The following is a 22,396-nucleotide window of genomic DNA, read 5'->3' as shown; positions in this document are numbered from 1 at the left end:
CTTATTTTATGTATATCAAGTTAAAAAATTTGTACGCTGTTGTCTGGTTGGAACCAAAAGATTCTGTAATCAATGTACTATTAAAATGTATAATCGATGAATTTTTGGCTCGTCTTAAAATATTAGAAATCGATACTTTTTTGGCGCGGACCCTGTGCGACGCATACTTATTTTATGTTCATCGTATTAAAAAATTTGTACGCTGGTGTCTGCATGGTACCAAAAGATTCTTTAGTCAATGTACTATTAAAATGTATAATCGATGAATTTTTGGCTCGTCTTTAAATATTAGAAATCGATACTTTTTTACCGCTGACCCTATGCGACGCAACCTTATTTTAAGTATATCAAGTAAAAAAATTTGTACGCTGGTGTCTGTTTGGTACCAAATGATTCTGTAATCAATGTATTATTAAAATGTATAATCGATGAATTTTTGGCTCGTCTTAAGATATTGGAAATCGATACTTTTTACCGCTGATCCCATGCGACGCAATCTTATTTTATGTATATCAAATTAAAAAATTTGTACGCTGTTGTCTGGTTGGAACCAAAAGATTCTGTAATCAATGTACTATTAAAATGTATAATCGATGAATTTTTGGCTCGTCTTAAAATATTAGAAATCGATACTTTTTTGGCGCGGACCCTGTGCGACGCATACTTATTTTATGTTCATCGTATTAAAAAATTTGTACGCTGGTGTCTGCATGGTACCAAAAGATTCTTTAGTCAATGTACTATTAAAATGTATAATCGATGAATTTTTGGCTCGTCTTAAAATATTAGAAATTGATACTTTTTTGACGCGGACCCTGTGCGACGCATATTTATTTTATGTTTATCGTATTAAAAAATTTGTACGCTGGTGTCTCTTTGGTACCAAATGATTCTGTAATCAATGTACTATTAAAATGTATAATCGATGAATTTTTGGCTCGTCTTTAAATATTAGAAATCGATACTTTTTTATCGCTGATCCCATGCGACGCAATCTTATTTTATGTATATCAAGTTAAAAAATTTGTACGCTGTTGTCTGGTTGGAACCAAAAGATTCTGTAATCAATGTACTATTATAATGTATAATCGATGAATTTTTGGCTCGTCTTAAAATATTGGAAATCGATAATTTTTACCGCTGACCCTATGCGACGCAACATTATTTTAAGTATATCAAGTTAAAAAATTTGTACGCTGGTTTCTGTTTTGTAACAAATGATTCTGTAATCAATGTATTATTAAAATGTATAATCGATGAATTTTTGGCTCGTCTTAAAATATTAGAAATCGAAACTTTTTTACCGCTGACCCTGTGCGACGCATTCTTATTTTATGTTTATCGTATTAAAAAATTTGTACGCTGGTGTCTGTTTGGTACCAAATGATTCTGTAATCAATGTACTATTAAAATGTATAATCGATGAATTTTTGGCTCGTCTTAAAATATTAGAAATTGATACTTTTTTGACGCGGACCCTGTGCGACGCATATTTATTTTATGTTTATCGTATTAAAAAATTTGTACGCTGGTGTCTCTTTGGTACCAAATGATTCTGTAATCAATGTACTATTAAAATGTATAATCGATGAATTTTTGGCTCGTCTTTAAATATTAGAAATCGATACTTTTTTATCGCTGATCCCATGCGACGCAATCTTATTTTATGTATATCAAGTTAAAAAATATGTACGCTGTTGTCTGGTTGGAACCAAAAGATTCTGTAATCAATGTATTATTAAAATGTATAATCGATGAATTTTTGGCTCGTCTTAAAATATTAGAAATCGATACTTTTTTGACGCGGACCCTGTGCAACGCATACTTATTTTATGTTTATCGTATTAAAAAATTTGTACGCTGGTGTCTCTATGGTACCAAATGATTCTGTAATCAATGTACTATTAAAATGTATAATCGATGAATTTTTGGCTCGTCTTTAAATATTAGAAATCGATACTTTTTTATCGCTGATCCCATGCGACGCAATCTTATTTTATGTATATCAAGTTAAAAAATATGTACGCTGTTGTCTGGTTGGAACCAAAAGATTCTGTAATCAATGTATTATTAAAATGTATAATCGATGAATTTTTGGCTCGTCTTAAAATATTAGAAATCGATACTTTTTTGACGCGGACCCTGTGCAACGCATACTTATTTTATGTTTATCGTATTAAAAAATTTGTACGCTGGTGTCTGCATGGTACCAAAAGATTCTTTAGTCAATGTACTATTAAAATGTATAATCGATGAATTTTTGGCTCGTCTTAAAATATTAAAAATCGATACTTTTTACCGCTGACCCTATGCGACGCAATCTTATTATATGTATATCAAGTTAAAAAATTTGTACGCTGTTGTCTGATTGGAACCAAAAGATTCTATAATCAATGTACTATTAAAATGTATAATCGATGAATTTTTGGCTCGTCTTAAAATATTAGAAATCGATACTTTTTTGACGCGGACCCTGTGCGACGCATCCTTATTTTAAATTTAGCGTATTAAAAAATTTGTACGCTGGTGTCTGCATGGTACGAAAAGATTCTGTAATCAATGTACTATTAAAATGTATAATCGATGAATTTTTGGCTCGTCTTAAAATATTGGAAATCGATACTTTTTACCGCTGACCCTATGCGACGCAATCTTATTATATGTATATCAAGTTAAAAAATTTGTACGCTGTTGTCTGATTGGAACCAAAAGATTCTATAATCAATGTACTATTAAAATGTATAATCGATGAATTTTTGGCTCGTCTTAAAATATTAGAAATCGATACTTTTTTGACGCGGACCCTGTGCGACGCATCCTTATTTTAAATTTATCGTATTAAAAAATTTGTACGCTGGTGTCTGCATGGTACGAAAAGATTCTGTAATCAATGTACTATTAAAATGTATAATCGATGAATTTTTGGCTCGTCTTAAAATATTGGAAATCGATACTTTTTACCGCTGACCCTATGCGACGCAACCTTATTTTAAATTTATCAAGTAAAAAAATTTGTACGCTGGTGTCTGCATGGTACCAAAAGATTCTGTAATCAATGTACTATTAAAATGTATAATCGATGAATTTTTGGCTCGTCTTAAATTATTGGAAATCGATACTTTTTACCGCTGATCCCATGCGACGCAATCTTATTTTATGTATATCAAGTTAAAAAATTTGTACGCTGTTGTCTGGTTGGAACCAAAAGATTCTGTAATCAATGTACTATTAAAATGTATAATCGATGAATTTTTGGCTCGTCTTAAAATATTGGATATCGATACTTTTTACCGCTGACCCTGTGCGACGCATTCTTATTTTATGTTTATCGTATTAAAAAATTTGTACGCTGGTGTCTGCATGGTACCAAAAGATTCTGTAATCAATGTACTATTAAAATGTATAATCGATGAATTTTTGGCTCGTCTTAAAATATTAGAAATCGATACTTTTTTGAAGCGGACCCTATGCGACGCATATTTATTTTATGTTTATCGTATTAAAAAATTTGTACGCTGGTGTCTCTTTGGTACCAAATGATTCTGTAATCAATGTACTATTAAAATGTATAATCGATGAATTTTTGGCTCGTCTTTAAATATTAGAAATCGATACTTTTTTACCGCTGATCCCTTGCGACGCAATCTTATTTTATGTATATCAAGTTAAAAAATTTGTACGCTGTTGTCTGGTTGGAACCAAAAGATTCTGTAATCAATGTACTATTATAATGTATAATCGATGAATTTTTGGCTCGTCTTAAAATATTGGAAATCGATAATTTTTACCGCTGACCCTATGCGACGCAACATTATTTTAAGTATATCAAGTTAAAAAATTTGTACGCTGGTTTCTGTTTTGTAACAAATGATTCTGTAATCAATGTATTATTAAAATGTATAATCGATGAATTTTTGGCTCGTCTTAAAATATTAGAAATCGATACTTTTTTACCGCTGACCCTGTGCGACGCATCCTTATTTTATGTTTATCGTATTAAAAAATTTGTACGCTGGTGTCTGTTTGGTACCAAATGATTCTGTAATCAATGTACTATTAAAATGTATAATCGATGAATTTTTGGCTCGTCTTAAAATATTAGAAATCGATACTTTTTTGACGCGGACCCTGTGCAACGCATACTTATTTTATGTTTATCGTATTAAAAAATTTGTACGCTGGTGTCTGTTTGGTACGAAATGATTCTGTAATCAATGTACTATAAAAATGTATAATCGATGAATTTTTGGCTCGTCTTTAAATATTAGAAATCGATACTTTTTTACCGCTGACCCTATGCGACGCAACCTTATTTTAAGTATATCAAGTAAAAAAATTTGTACGCTGGTGTCTGTTTGGTACCAAATGATTCTGTAATCAATGTATTATTAAAATGTATAATCGATGAATTTTTGGCTCGTCTTAAGATATTGGAAATCGATACTTTTTACCGCTGATCCCATGCGACGCAATCTTATTTTATGTATATCAAGTTAAAAAATTTGTACGCTGTTGTCTGGTTGGAACCAAAAGATTCTGTAATCAATGTACTATTAAAATGTATAATCGATGAATTTTTGGCTCGTCTTAAAATATTGGATATCGATACTTTTTACCGCTGACCCTGTGCGACGCATTCTTATTTTATGTTTATCGTATTAAAAAATTTGTACGCTGGTGTCTGCATGGTACCAAAAGATGAAAAGATAAATATTATAATTGTTGTATAATATGTAATTAACGTACAAGCTGTGGATCGAGAATGCGCTACGAATAATTCGAAACATCATTCTATCTTTGTTCCATATTAGTAGCACATTCTCGACCGCAGCTTATATGTATAGTTGAAGGAAATAAATGGCGCGCGCGAAGCGCGCCCTTTGTAGTGTTCTAGTATTTTAAAAAGAGACAAAAAATAATTGATTGTTTTTTTTAATAGTACATTATATGCAGATTATTTCTGTACCAAATAGATTCGAGCCTACAAATTTTTTCATTTAATATGAACCTGAGTTTCAATGGGTTCGCAGCTATAAAGTATCGATTTTTAATATTTTAAAAAATGGAAAAATTAATCTTTTATATATTTCAGCAGTGTAATGTTTGCAGATTATTTTGGTACCATAAGCATACCAGCGTACAAACTTCTTGAGCTAATATACGTAAAATAAATCCGCGCCGTATAGGGTCCGCGGTCTAATTATTTAAATATTTAATATTTTAAAACGAGCCAAAAATTAATCTTTTATATATTTCAACAGTACATTATATGCACATAATGATGGTACCATCAGCATACCAGCGTACAAAATTTTTGATCCATTATACGTAAAATGAATTCGCGCCGTATGGGGTCCGCGGTATAAACACTTTAATTTTCAATATTTTAAAACGAGCCAAAAATTAATCTTTTATATATTTCAACAGTACATTATATGCACATTATGATGGTACCATCAGCATACCAGCGTACAAGCTTTTTGATCCATTATACGTAAAATGAATTCGCGCCGTATGGGGTCCGCGGTTTAAACATTTTAATTTTCAATATTTTAAAACGAACCAAAAATTAATCTTTTATATATTTCAACAGTACATTATATGCACTTTATTATGGTACCATCAGCATACTAGCGTACAAAATTTTTGATCCATTATACGTAAAATAAATCCGCCCCGTATGGGGTCAGCGGTTTAAACATTTTTATTTTCAATAGTTTATAACGAGCCAAAAATTAATCTTTTATATATTTCAACAGTACATTATATGCACTTTATTATGGTACCATCAGCATACCAGCCTACAAGCTTTTTGATGTAATATACGTAAAATAAATCCGCGCCGTATGGGGTCCGCGGTTTAAACATTTTAATTTTCAATATTTTAAAACGAGCCAAAAATTAATCTTTTATATATTTCAACAGTACATTATATGCACATTATGATGGTACTATCAGCATACCAGCGTACAAGCTTTTTGATCCATTATACGTAAAATGAATCCGCGCCGTATGGGTTCCGCGGTTTAAACATTTTAATTTTCAATAGTTTATAACGCGCCAAAAATTAATCTTTCATATATTTTAACTGTACCTTGTCTGCACATTATGGTGGTACCATCAGCATACCAGCCTACAAACTTTTTGGTATAATACACGTAATATTATTATGCACCGAATGGAATCCGCGGTTTAAAAATTTTAATTTTTAATATTTTAAAACGAGCCAAAAATTAATCTTTTATATATTTCAACAGTAATTAGTTAATTTGTTAATTAAATTTTAAAATAAAAATATATGTTATAGAAATTTAAATAATGTTATAAATAATATGTTGTAATACTATAATCTAAACTCGTATAATATTTTTTGTTACAAATCAGCTTATAATTGTCAAGAAATATTAATCGAGTTTAAAGTACTATAACATTTTATTTAAAACATATTATCATATTTTTATAATATTTATAATATATATAATTTATAACATATATATTTATAATATTTTTATAATTTTATAATATATTCTAATTTTAAAAATTAATTAGCAAATGAATACTTTAATCAGCTGATCTCTGTCAAAAAATATTAAAGCGTTAATTTGCTAATTAAATTTTAAAATAATAATATGTTATAAAATGTAAAATAGTAATATGTTGTAAATAATATGTTATAATGTCTTATTTGCTATTAATATTTTTTGACAAAGATCAGCTGATAACTGTCAAAAATATTAATCGAATTTAAAGAGTTACAACATATTATTTAAAACATATTATTATTTTAATTTTTGTAACATATTATTATTTTAAAATTTAATTAGCAAATTAATGCTTTACTAATATTTTTTGACAGAAATCAATTGATTAAAGAGTTAAGTTGCAAATTAATTTTTAAAATAATAATATGTTATAATTCTTTAAACTCAATTAAAATTTTTGACAGAAATCAGCTTACTGTCAAAAGATATTAATCGAGTTTAAAGTACTAGAACATTCTATTTAAAACATATTATTTTAATTTTTATAATATATTATTTTAAAAATTAATAAGCAAATTAATTCCTTAATCAGCTGATTTCTGACAAAGTTATTAATCACAGATAGGTCATTATAACATATTATTTACAACATATTACTATTTTACAGCATATTATTTTTAAATTTAATTAACATATTAATGTTTTATTAATATTTTTTGACAGAAATTAGCTGATTAAAGCGATAATTTAAAATTATTTTTTAAAATAATAAGATGTTATCACATGTAAAATAGTAATATAATATGTTGCAAATAATATGTTATATCTAATGCCATATCTACGATTAATATTTTTGATAAAAATCAGCTGATAATTGTCAAAAATATTAATGGAATATAAAGAATTATGACATATTATTCAAAACATATTATTATTTTAATTTTTATAACATTATTATTTTAAAAATTAATTAGCCATTTAATTTTTAATCAGCTGATTTCTTTTAAAAAATATTAATCACAGATAAGGTATATTACCTATAACATATAATTTACAACATATTATTATTTCAAAATTTAATTATCAAATTTTCGGGTTGCCCGGACCGCCGAGCCGAGCCGAGCTCCGAGCTCGCACGCCATTCTTACGCTGCGACCCCCACCACTACGACTTGGGACTCGGCCATCTTGTCGCAACGTGTGACGTGTTGCGCGGCTCGTAACTGGCAGTGTATGTGTGGCGTGCGAGCTCCATCGCTGCCACCCCCACCACTACGACTTGGGACTCGGCCATCTTGTCGCAACGTGTGACGTGTTGCGCGTCTCGTAACTGGCAGTACCAGTCCGGCGTCCGTCACCTGTACAGCTGTTGTTAGGTGCATTTTCGTTGTTCGCGATCAACGTTTGCACGCTCATCGCCGGTCCGCGACAATACAAGTGTGAGTTTAGTGTTTTCGCGTGCTTAATTATCGTACAAAACCGATTGCGTCGCGAAATCGTGTACCGACATCGTGATCGTGCGATCGCACGGGCGAGTCGAATTACCGTTGCGCTTTCGACGTGAATTTCCGGTGTTTTTCGGCGTTGTCGATCCGCGATTTCTACGTCGTTGAATTGTGATATATAAAACATAGCGAAATGTGCCTGTGAATTTCGTGGAATATCGGCGACTCCTGACCTAACCTGAGTGCGTCGCGGGGGAGTCGCCGCATCATCGTCGTTCGATGAGGTTAGGCCCACCTCCGATAAGTGGGCCTTGAAAAAAGCGACGACGCGAAAACAGAGCATCGGTTTTATTCGCGCGCGAATAAGCTCTCGCGATTCTCGCGTTTTCGAAACGCGTCGAAAATGTAATATCTAAGTCGCGAACGAAAGAAATAACGCGTGTGCAAGTGTTTCGAGTGAGTGCCATAAAGGAACGGTGCGGAGAAAGAGAGCGTGGTCGGTGGCCCGGGGAGGCATCGGGCAACAGCGGAGCAACGATAGAGTAAATATAATTTATAATTTATTTAACTTTTTATTATTTGTTATTTTTGTGAGATTATCTATTTATCTTGGCGATAATGATTCAAATTTTACATTGTTGTATAATAATGAATATAAAATATCCTGGATTTTATGTTTTGAAATACTTAGAATATTTAATAATAAATATAATAATTTTTAATAAATTAATAATAATAAATATTTGTATATGTATAAAATTCAATTTCTACATTATATGTATTATATTTAAGAGATATGTTTATGATAGATATAATTATTTATGTAATGCGTAACTAAATTCTTTTTTACTATTAAATATTTTAATTAAAATATATAATAGTAAAATATTTTAATTTAAATATTTTTTATAATTATTTCTATCTTTCTTTAAAAAATATTTCTTTGCAAATTATGTAGCTTTTTAATATCTTAAAGTAAATAACAAAAGTTAACTATACGCATAATACATATAATCATTTTTTGAAACATTAAAATTAATATTTAAATTTTCAAATTAATTTTAATATTTCAAAAAATGATTTGAAATATTATAAATGATTTAAATATTTTAATAATTATTTTATATAATATTTATACGTTTATATTTTACAGATTAACATTGTCTACAATTCCGCACATCAAATTGGTGAGTGTTGAATTATTTTAAAAGATTTTAAGATAATGTATTTGTGAAAATTATATCAGAAATATTTTAATACATATACATACATATATGTACAGAAAAGTTGCCGCCACCTCTAGTTGTAAGGTACTCTAATAATAATAATAAATATATGACACTGCTCGTGAACTCTGAATTAGTTATCTCTTTGCACAATATGTAACTCCTAATTATAGGCTTCTTCGCAAAATATATTCTCCAAATAACTCATTGTCAGACGAATTTTCAAGCGTATTAAAAGGTACAAACATATACAAATATTATTGATGGACATCGAGTTTATTTCTTGTTTAGAAAAATGCACACAGTTTTTAAAAATTTATTTATAAGAAATTACAATTAATACACTACAAAGTAAGAAATTTTTCTTTCTTTTATTTATTTTTATTCCAATTAAAAATAAAAAAAGATTTGGTCAAAATTTCAGTGAAATATGACGATGTGCGATCGGACATCGATCTTATTTTTTGTTTAGAAACATTCATACATTTTTAAAAATATATTTATAAGAAATTACAATTAATATACTATAAAATAAGAAATTTTTCCTTTCTCTATTTATTATTATTCCTATAAAAATGAGAAAAAAATTTGGGCAGAACAATATATCTTACATTGTCTATTCGAGTGCATGTTCTATGCACAATAGCTTACAAATTAAGCGATGTTTGATTGTTAATTAGCTCACATAATTATAATTTGTTATTTTTTATAATGTAAAATTATTTTTAATTTTCAATACTTGGATATTAAAGAAGTCATTTATTAATAATATAAAAAAAAATCTTTATTTCGATAGTAATATCTTATTTTATCAACTGTAGTAATAAACATGTAGGTAAATAATTCCATTAAAAAGTAACTCAATAAGCTTCTTAGAATTATTTTCATGATATAATTTATTCAAATAATTTATTTAAATAATTTATTCAAATAAATTAGTCATGAAAATAATTCTAAGAAGCTTATTGAGTTACTTTTTAATGGAATTATCTACCTACATGTTTATTACTACAGTTAATAAAATAAGATATTACTATAAAAATAACGATTTCTTTTTATATTATTAATAAATGATTTCTTAAAATATCCAAGTATTGAAAATTAATAATAATTTTACATTCTTGAGAATTCAAACAAATTTATATCTAAATATCTATTTATTTAAATATACATATTCTCTTTCTAAAAAAAGGCATGTTAAGTCGATTCTCGCAAGTATTGTTGCATCTTTTCCGCGATGCTGATAGACTGTCTCGATTCGCATTGTGCATTATATTCGTAGCATCGAGAGGCTGTCATTGCGAGTTAGTAGTTTGACAGTTTGTTTAAAATAAAATTAAATAAAATAATAATACGTATTAAATAATATGTTTTAATACTTTAAATTCGATTAATATTTTTGACAGAAATCAGCTGATAACTGTCAAAAATATTAATCGAGTTTAAAGTATTATAACACATTATTTAAAACATATTATTTAAACATATTATTTAATTTTATTTTGAACAAACTGTCAAACTGTTAACTTTCGCGATAACAGCCTTTCGATGCTATGAACATAACGTACAACGCGAATCGAGACAGCTAATCAGCATCGCGGAAAAGCAGTAACAATATTGCAATAATCGACTTTGCATATACCTTTTTTAGAAAAGGAGGATTTGGACATCCTTCTCCGCCTCTTAATATAAGAAAGTCTGATAATCACGTCTCCACAAGATGTACGAGATGATACGTAATCACGAGACTTGAAGATTTGTTTTTGTCACCTGATTGTACGTCGATTTTTCGCGTGGAATTATTGTCATCTGTAAAATTATATAAGATTATTATCGAACCGCGTTCGATTTATGAATGAATGGGCGTGCGGGGTGATGCGGGGAGTGAGACAGATCGCGGCTATACGCGCGCAGTAACACAGGTACGCAAAGCGTGCTCATTCACATAAGTAAGGAAACGCGGGATCGTGCCGCGCGGACTCTCAGTCACGTGTGCGAATCAGCTGTTCATCATCGCGTCGTGTAACTCGCGTGACTCGTACGCGCCTTCACCCGCGTACATCACCGGTAGAAATATCTCCGATAAAAAGAATCGCAACGAATTGAGACGCAAAAGATTGCAGAATATGAAAGCCGAAAATACAGCGCGATAACGTTATCTTGACATTATATAATGCACATATGCAATATTTTAGATTTATTTTAAAAAAAACCTAAATTTCTATATTTTTAATAAAACATAATTATAATAATTATAATATTTGTATATAAAATATTTTAATATTGTGTTTAATATTTATAAAATTAGATTTTTGTATTTTTATAATATTTTATAGAAGTTCTGGAAATTTGTTACAGTGATAATCTTTTCAAAGTTAATCCTTTTGTCTTTGAAATTATCCTTTCGGCTAAAACTATAGCCCAAATATATTTTATTTCTTTATCAAAAAATTAATATTTCTTTATTATTAAGTTGGCTTTTCTTAATCAAAGAAGCGGGCTCATTACAAACGTAACGGGGAGATTTTTATTTGCCAGTATTTACTCTTTAAATTTAAAGTAGAAAACCAAATTTTACCTATCACTATTTCTAGTATTAATCAACAACTTATTTTTTATAATCGATTATTTGAACAGTGTCATGTAAAACTTTGCGTAGCTTGAGAAATGCGCTGTTCGCTACCGCCCTCTCGAAATTACAGCTAGATTGCGAAACAGTAAGATAAAACAAGTATGCATGATAACAGAAGAAATATAGTTACGTATATGTATATTTATCAAAAAATTATTTTATCGCACTCTTTAATTGCACTAGACATTATCATTTACCCAGTTTTCTAACTAATTATCAAATTTACATTGATTAATTTTTTGGAATATAATGTGTCGAGTTTGCTTCTGATAATAGTACAATATAATTATCTTATTATAAATTTTATAATATGTATTGAAATTGTATATTTTTTCCTAATTTATATTAATTAAGTGTTCGCACGATTTATAGTAGGTACAATAATAATCGGAGCATTAATTCTATCACTTATAATATACATATACATATCTAAAATATCTTTAAAACATCTCGATTGTGCTTAAAAACAATTATTATTAAAATTTTCTCTATCATTCTTTGCCGGTGTAAAGCATGATAAAGATGTAGCATTAAATATAATTTGTTTTCCTTATTTAAATCACTCTCTTTAAAGATTCTTTGTACTAAAAATACCGAGAGTGGATTTATAGTGTACGCGCGTGTATTCTGTTATGTAGGCACAAAATCATATGCATAGAAAAAATTTTATTTAAAAAAATCAATGATATTAATCAAATGGAAAAATATTAATTAAATGTGAAATGACAATAAAATACTTTCATACAGTTGTATTAATGCAATCAAATATTTTTCATGGGTTCTGCAAAATATGATATTTTGGAGTAATGTTCAATTTTGGAGTAATTATTTCTGAAATGATTGAATCAATTAATTTGCAAGGGAATGGAGTTCTTCTTTATCTTCTTTATTCTTTATTAAGTAACTCTCTTCTCGACCTCATTGGCATATTTTATCATGGCAAGATGGCGCCTCGACGACGATCAAAAGATCTCATTGACTCATTAGCATCATTATCAGCATCATCATCATCATTATCATCGCATCATCATCCATAAGTCACTTTCTGTGTTTACACTATCGTTCGCCTCTCGCTACCGTTGACCTCCCGATCAGTCGAGGCTACTGACTCGGTTGAAGGAAAACGCGCTTACCTCACTGTCGAAAACGACGGCTGCAAATTGGCCACGGTCGTGTACCGTGGTCATCGTTGACTCTTTAGTTCTAAGTCAGCCAGCCCGACGTCGGCAAATGCGATCGTGAGGTCGCGAAGCGGGTGAACGGATTGACGTGACGCGCATCCGAGCGTGCGAGACTTACAAGATTGATCTATCATTGTCTTGTCTGGCCGCCGTCTGGACGGTTGATTGCCATCGAGGCAAATATTATTATCTTCCCAGAATTCTCCCGCAGCCGATTACAGATTTCGCGTCGTCTCGCGCTATAGCTACTTTGTAGAATATGGGAGAATCCAAGAAAAACAGAGATATCGGCTTATTTTGCGTGTAGAATTACGCATAAGTTATAAAGTTAGAAATTTTTCAAATTAGGGACTGCTTTAAAAAGTGAGAAGCAATCGAAAATTTAAAAAAAATGAAAGAAAAGGAAATATTGCAATATCAAGATTATGAAGATAAGTTTCTTTTATATGAGAGATATTTTGAATAGATAATTGCATGTTTATTACTATGTTATAAACAGAGGAATAGAAAATAATTCAGTAGTATTGATATATTGACACTGCTTAGCCATAACTGATGAACTCATGACTTTACGAGACAATTCTTATTCTATTTGATAACGCGATATAATTCTATAATAGAGATCTCTATAATAGAGATCTTAATAGTAGTTGTCAAATTTGCTTTTATTATTTCATTATTATACGTTAACGAAAGAAAATTATTAGACTTTTTCTACAAGTAGAGTAACTATATAATGAGGCTTCGTAATTAATATTTCTTTTATTGAAATAATGGAAAGAATTTGAATAAACATTGAATTTGTATATGTTCAAAAATTATTTTTGAATCTTAAGATGTTCTCAGTTTTAAGTCTTGCTCGTGCTTTTAAAATTTATAGCACAAGAATAAGAAACGATATACAATGCATATTACAATTTAATTATTTCTTAAAACTCGGAAACGTGCGAGCATCTTATATAAAAGTAATCATCAAGAATCATTTATATTCTTGATTTCCAAAAATGTCCAGGTACTTATGTATTGCATCTTCTATACAGATATATTATTATTTGCAGTTGTGCATACAAGTTTTAATAATTCTACGTCTGTATTATTATTAAATTTTTGAATGAAAGTTCTGAATTATAAAAGGAGCTTACAGACAAGTGTCTTCGAGTAGCTTTTCCATTATTTCAAAGCATCTAGACATAAAAATATTCGCGCTCAAAAATTATATCAGATTTGATTCTAATACAATATGATGATTCGATAATATTGCCAATTGGTCATTTATCAATGCAAGTGAAACCGATGAAGGATAATCTATACCTCCCTCCATCTCAAAACAAAATTTTCGTTATCCGACAAACAACGTTGAAAAATAAAGATGTAAAGTACGGCATGTGCATTCCGCTTGGACGATCAGAAAAAGATAGGAAAGAGAATAGAAAGTCGAGGAACTGACGCGCGCGGGGAAGAGGAATAGTATAGGGACTGTGGCGGTGAAGACGAGAGAGGGTGAGAAAAAGGGGGGAAGAAATAAAAAAAGAAAGAGAGCAAAGAGTTCGCGGTGTACGCGGCTTGATTGAATGCGGATGTGCGTGCAGCCGGTAGCCGGTGGTCGACAGCCCACGAATCGGGGGAAAATTATGGGTAGGTCCTCTTTCTCGTACATGTCGGTGCGGTTCGATGCTATCTGCCTTCACCTTCCGGGAATTTCGCGGTATAAATAGGAGGGCCGGCGTTATATGTGTGTTACATATGCGTGTGTGTGTGTGTGTATGTACGAACGTGTATATGTCTCGGCACGACTGCACCCGCAGTTGCAGCGGGTCTCTCTCCGTCGGTGGAGAAACCCAAGTGGCACCCGAATATTCGGCATCCGCGCGATTTATGCACCCCTCTTGTGCCGCCGCAAAACGGAATTCCAGCCGGCACGAAAGCCGTTCGCTACCTCTCGGCTGCCGCTGTTTTAATTGCCACGGAGCCACACCGGGGCGATCCGGTCCGCCGCGAAGCTTTCAACCCGGCGCCGCTCGTTCACCCCCTTTCAGCCCTCGTCCTAGCCGTCCCCGCGCCACGATTCCGCGATTCCGAGTTCTCCCCCTGTCGCGCTGAAATTACCGGCTAATTATTGGGTAGCGTCGTTATCCGCGATCGTGGTTTATTCATTAGAGCTCGGAATTTTTACGCGATAATAAATCCAGATGTGTGGCTGCCGGCGAATATATGTGTATGTATGTATATGCACGACGAGTGCCGCGTCGTGCCGGTGCGTTTGACAGCTCGTGGCTACTGAAATTATCACTGCACGCGCTCTCTTATGTAGTATTATGACTGTCGGAATAAAAAAAATTTATTATCGGGAAGATAAATACGTGTGCGCACCGTGCGCGAGTCGCGCTTTCAGAAGATCGTCTACGGGCATCTGTATCTACGGATGCAGTGACCTATAATGATATGACATTTGATATGAAATTATGCATATAATTTTTTTTCAATAAATCAAGAATCTTTAGTAACGTTATGTATTAAATATAATGAGAATATACGTGCGTTTTTCAGATTTCACTTCTTTTATGACAAGTAGAAAAATCAATGTCTTATTATTCTTGATTAATTGCCATCTATAAAATTTATTTGTTTTGAGATTTTTCTTGAAAAAAAATATAATTATTAATTGTAAATGTAATTGATTAGAATTTATATATTTGAAAGCAGGACATTTCCTGCGAGGCGAGGAAAGTAACCGAATTCCTCGTCCTCGAGGGTGGGAGGGGAGAAGAGGAAAACCGACAAGCTGTTCCTCCCCCATATCGGCATATCACTCGATAAAATTGACACACAAACGTGAGCTACTGCCGTCCCTTTTGTTGATGCAGTCCCTTTCGCCAACCCTTTAATCTCGATGTACAGTGTCGGTGGAGAGAAGGAGTAAGGTGCAACGCGGCCGGCTACTTTATACTCGGAGGCTCTACCTTGTTTGCCTGCCTGCGTGAAAAGGGGAGGGTATTACGGGGTTACTAAAGTATTGTATGGCCTCCCCAAGCCCCATAAGGATAGCCCTCAGGCACGCACCCCCGTTATCGTATGCGTATGCATTTTTCTTTTCTTTTCTTTTTTTTTCGCTGATGCGTGCGCGGGAGAGTTTGCAGCCCCTATATGTGCAGTGAAGGTGAAGGGGGCATCGGGTAACACGGGCAGGCAGCCACCCAAACGTCCGAAACCTGAATGCTCACCCGAGAGAGATGACTTGTACTCACGTAGCCTTCTTTTCTTTTCCTTTACACACGAGCTGTCCTCTCGTCCCGCTCTCGTTCTTTTAACTCCTTCCTTCCATTTCTTCTTGTTTCTTTTTTTTCTCTTTCTATTTCACTTGATCACCTAAAAGCACACCTGTATTTACGATCGATGTGAACCAACGTTCGGAAACAGGTGATTCCGATATCGCGTAAACGAGGCGCCCCGATGCGCCTTTGGCGCGTAAATAGAGACGTTTCTCTTATCTTTCGTGGTTATCGTTTGTAATTTAATTGCGAATCGCACAGATATATTTTAACCCTTGACTGATTCGTCTTTGAGAAACATAAATGTAAATCTTTTTTATTATATAGCTTCTTGCGCGTGTCAGATAAATTGATAAATTGTATAACTGTTATTAAATATTTTAATATTTGAGTATAGCGGATAAATTATGTAATTTACTAATGTATTTTATTAATGAACAGTGTTGTGCTTAGATGATTTTAAAATTAGCTAGATAAAGATGAGATAAAAATATGTAAATTCATCTTAGATAAGATGAAGATGATTTTGTTTTAAATGTATCTAGATAAAAGATAAAATTATATGACGATTCATCTAGATAACTTCCAGATAATATTATTTTTAAAATCGCTTATGTAAACAGTTAAAAAATGTAAATAAACAAAAATGTAATGTAAAATAAAAAAAATGAAAATTATAAAAGAGATATAAAAATATATTCATAGTTTTTTATTTATAAGTTTTTATCGTTTACTGCTCAAGTTCTACTATACTTAAAATATTTTCATGTGCTATGAAACTCTAAATCAAATTATCTGAATATTATTTTAGATAATTTAGTAAAGATAACACTTTTTTTTATCTAAGATGCAGATATAGATAATACATTTTTTAATTATCTATAAAGATAAGATAACGCCAAAATTTCATCTAGATGATCATCTATATAATTTTATTTAGATAACAGCAAACACTGTTAATGAATCGGAATCGGTCGAGAAGATGAGAGTGCCCGTTTTTCATCGTTGGTATAGTGTAATAGCGCGAAGAAGAGTCCGCGGCGAGGAGAGAGGATTCGGAATCGCAATGTCTTCGCCAACATATAACATACCGTGAGTGTTCCGGAGCTAAACCTAGAGTGCTAGAAATATACCTCAAGTTAATTCAAGTACATCGCCTTCGCTGTCGCTACGTTCCCTCTTTCCGTTCTTGCGAGCTTCTTTCTAATGTGAAGATGAAGATTATTTTAATTTTCGCTTACAAATCATTATTATCTATCTTCCTATAGCCACAAATTGCAATTGCGAGTTTCGCACATAATTATAAATCTAACACGAGTAACAAATTATATGTCGGATAAATGTTAACTTTAAATTACGAAAGAGATTAGATCAAGTCTCTGTTTCTTTTTCAAGTTAAAGTGTATTTTTTTAAACGTGATGTATACGTGTGAAGAGTTATCTGGATGCACTTTGTTCGATGCTCGAGAAGGAGGATCCACCCTCGCGAATCGAACTCAACTTCCTCTTTTAGATTCTTCATCGTTTCGACCCTCCGTGAAAGAAAGCCAGCAGATTGATGTCCCCTAAGTAGAAGGTATTATTTCATCCGCGCCCTCGAACGAAGGGATAAGTCGTTGGGTATATATATATATATATATATATATATATATATATATATATGTATGTATACTTGTAAGTACTATAACTATTATTCTAATCGTCATCATTTTCCTTATAACTTCCCTGTATTCATTTCAAGTCATCAACGCGAAATATAGTGAGAAATTTAAACTTTAATGCCATTAATAAATCGTATGAAATTTAATAAAATCTATTAATAATTGAAATCTTGATAAAAGAGAAAAGATATAAGACATTCACAGAAATTATCACATCCCCAATAGAAAAATACAAAAACGAATTCTGCAAAGATAACTACAATTATTTTTTTTAATTAGGATGAGAAATGCATATTTCCGAGAATGAAATGATGGCAGAAAACTGCAACAGCAAAATAAAATCGCGAGCAGTTCATGAAATTCGGTGTTAATTAATGTTACGATCGAGGTAATAGGACCGACCAATGGTAGTTGACGAAGAAGAAATTAAATTATACCATCGGAAAGTATATGAATACATAAGTAGCACGTAAGTGCAGTCGCTCGCGCCTTTCTTCGTTCGATTCTCTTTACTGCCGGGCTCTTCCTCTCCCTCTCTCTTTGATCTATCGTTCATCTTTACTCATAAAATGTAAATCCGTAAGAAACGGCCGTACTTCGCGTACGCTTTAAACCGGATCGTTGAATGGATCATAAAACGCAGCTAGAGACTACCGCCATGACAATTATGTCAAAGCCCGCGTGCTACCACGAATAATATTATTATTCCTACCCCCATTTCTCTCCTTCCCGTATATACTTCTCGTTTAACGGCCGTGTGTAAGAAACGCGCCCTAATGTCGGCCTACATCCGTTTTCACTCCTCCGAATAGCGAAAGCTCGCACGCAGGAGGGGCACGTTGCCACTTTTACGAGAGTAAATTCTTCGTCGACTGTTAAAGCCGTCAACATATCGCTCGCATAGCGAGTTACAAGCTCCGAGTAGCTCGAAATGCTATTTGATGTAATTACATTACCGAATTGATAAGGATTTATCTTTTAAAGTTATAAGTTCGTGATTTTTAAAATTACAAATTTATTTTAGAATTGCGATAAAACCGACTCTCGTTATGATTAATCATATGTTTATTAGATATTGGTTAAATATATATCAACGATAAATATCACGTCTCTCTCTGTCATGCCTGAAAGATGTTTCATCACTGCCACGGAATTATGAAAAAAAGATATTATCACTTAAAAGTGCACTCTGTGTAACACTTTTTTTATTATTATTTGCGAAGAGTTTATGTGTAGAATCGTAGAGAGCAATGCTTTCCTATTTTAATTTCTCAATTAATTATATTATTAATTAGAGAAATAAAAATAATATTATATATATGTGTGTAATATTTGATTATGACATTTTTTTGTCTATCGCTCTATACATATATGTTAACAGATTTGTCCGGCAGAATTTTTGTTCAGTAAATTTACATAGATGTTGGTAAAAAAAATTTGCAAATTTCGTTTCTTACGTTTTTTTTTTAAGTGGAAGGAGGAAAGTTAGGCGAGAATGTGTTTCAAACTACCAATTTAAATGCCGATCCGATGAGCCGATCCGGCCAATACGCCTCGCAGAGTGCAAGGTTATTAAGGCATAGTCTGGTCGGCGGCACACGGTCGGCTAGTTTAGGTAGATTGGTCCAGGGGACCAGTGCATTTTCGAGAGCTCATTGCCATCGATGGCAAGCTAAGCTTGTCCCCGGATTACTCAATGATTATTTATTCTCCCAGTGTCAGAAACACGATCTGCTCTTATCGCAAAGTAAGAAATGACTTTGCATTTCGCGATTACGATGAAAGTCTTATTTATAATTTATGTTTATGTGAATTCGAGGCGATGCATTTCATGACAAATTTTTACCGAAAAGAAATTAAGAAATATCAAAAAATATTTTCTTTCAGATTAAATTCCAATATAGTAAAAAATATCGCAATACGAATGAAGATATACTATTTTTGTATATTACTCATTTTTTGTACATCTTATTAAATTTTTATTAATGCGATTACAATTATAAATCTTCGATAAATATTTTTTCCTCTTGACGATATCATTTATTTTTACAATAAAAATTTTTATATAAAATGAAGAGTTTATAGTGTTTGTCGCGAGAGAATTTTTGATTTGCTTATTATAATCGTTACTCTTTCAAGTCTTTTATAATTTTATTCTGAATATTTTTGGCATACAACATCGGCTATTTTTGTACCAATAAATTCTGCAGTGTTTTCGGGTTAATGTCGATTTTGGCATTTCTGTTTCGGCGAAAGGGGAGCACTAACCTGACCGTAGGCAAGGACGAGTGCTCGAGGCGCCGTCGAAGAAAAACAATAAAACGAGAATTGGCACGTCTGGCGAAACAGTTGAGTGCCGTCAATTCATCTGGCCGACTTGCCAGGACGTGCATCTAACTATCGCATTATATGCATGAATTATCGTCACACGTCTCTGAATAATGCGGCTCTGACAATGTCACTGACACATACTTACGTATATCAAAAATTCTTGAAATTACAATAAATATAAGAAAGTTATGACGTCTTTATAAAGATTTATTTTAGATTTTATTATAAAAAATAATATAGTTATATTATTTTGTGTGTGCGCGTTGATTTCACACAATTCTATTAAATTATCAAGTATGACAATCATAGTAAAATCTATTAGAATAGATTAGATTAGAATTAAGAATTACAATATTGTGATAATATAGTCAAATTTTTACTTCCGAAATATAATATAATATTAATTATACAATGGCTAACTTTGTCAAAAAATTGCTGTTTAAATGCAAACATATTTTAATTCTTTTTAGAAGAAATATATGTATATACAAATTATATCTTTTTATATCAAACTTATATTTTAAAGTTTGATTTCTAATTACATTTATATGAATATATTTTAAAAACAACGCGTGCTAGATAAATTGTTTAATATTTAAATATGTAATTTTTTTCTGTATTTAATAGCTTTCGAATTGTTATATATATTTATTGCAAAAAACGATATTTCTCATTTAAAAAATTTAATTTATTGTACTCTCCAAGAAATGCATTTCGCTATAGTATAGCGCCGATCGCTTAAATAAATTTTTCCTGGGCATCCTTTCGATCCGGTTGGCCACAAATAAGATAACCGTTCCTTCAGTTTCACGTTACAATTGCCTCAATTATCGCAACTGACATAAAAGCCGTGACACAATTATAATGATCTATAAGAACAAAAACTGCATAAAAAATTCTGTATGTATATATATTAAATTTTACTCATTCTGATGCATTGCGAGATATCGATAAATATATCCGTAAAAGTTTTGGTAAACATGTTTTTAAAACACGCGTTATTTTATTGCCACGGCGTGTGAGTAACAGTTTTTTAGTCCACATTTTTTTTAAAAGAAATCGCGATATATCGAACAAAATTGTTCGTGCATTTGTGTGACAAAGGTAAAAACTAAGAAATAAATTACATAGGGAGAAGCGAGGATAGTTTGACAGATATTTATAAATAATTTTTCGGCTATGGTACTGAGATTTCATTTTGTTTTCATGTTGTGTTACACGTGATCGATAATTAAGAGCATGTGATTTACCACATTTACATTGATCACAATATTAACATTAATAACAATATGTTGAACAGATATTGCATCTATAATCGTTAGGCTGTGTATACACTTTATTTTAATCTGGTGCAAAACGATAAGCACGCTACATTGATGACAAATTCTGTTACTTTCAGTGTTACTTTCAGTAATGTATTTGTCGATCATTAATCATTAATGATAAACAAGTGATAATTGTATTTACAGAATTCCGTTCTGGTTCATAGCACAAATGGCGTAAACCATTGAGCCCGAATTTTTGGCATTATCTATATGCAGCGACATACTATGTATGCATACTCTAGATATATATAAAATCCTGAATATCGATACACGTAAACGTACACTTGTATCTCATAAATTTAAATATGCATTTCCCTACTTATATCATTATTCATTATATTTCATTTCTTTCATTATTTAATATTTTTCTTTTATATTTTACTTATTTTTATTATTTATAGTATAAAAATATGTATCTTATATATGTATATACTACAAATTTCTCGATCGCTTAAAGTTAACTTTAGTTCAGTTAGAGGAAATGTATTATAATATAACACAGAAACCAAAACATTATTATTATATTTGAATTATGCTTTAGTAGTATTTTCCTTCAAAATTTAAATCTTTAGAACATTTATATTTAAAATTCTTACACTTACTAATTTTATAATTTTTATTTGATAAAATATAAAAATACGAAAGAAACGTCTATATAATTTGTCTCGACGAGATTATTTGGGGGTGTAGGAACTTTGCACTAGTGATTTGGAAAACCAGTTTGATACGACGATTAATGCATGTATATTGCGAAAAATATTTTTCTTCATTCGGGGGGTGTACCAGAAATCGGCGAAAACATGACCGGGTTTAATTAGTGGGCAAAAAGAAATCGAACAATAATC

The sequence above is a fragment of the Prenolepis imparis genome, unplaced genomic scaffold (assembly GCF_030444845.1).
Source record: "Prenolepis imparis isolate NDT839.2.m4 unplaced genomic scaffold, iyPreImpa1.0 SCAF_3, whole genome shotgun sequence".
NCBI classification, from domain to species: domain Eukaryota; kingdom Metazoa; phylum Arthropoda; class Insecta; order Hymenoptera; family Formicidae; genus Prenolepis; species Prenolepis imparis.
Note: the sequence above shows the minus strand (reverse complement) of the source record.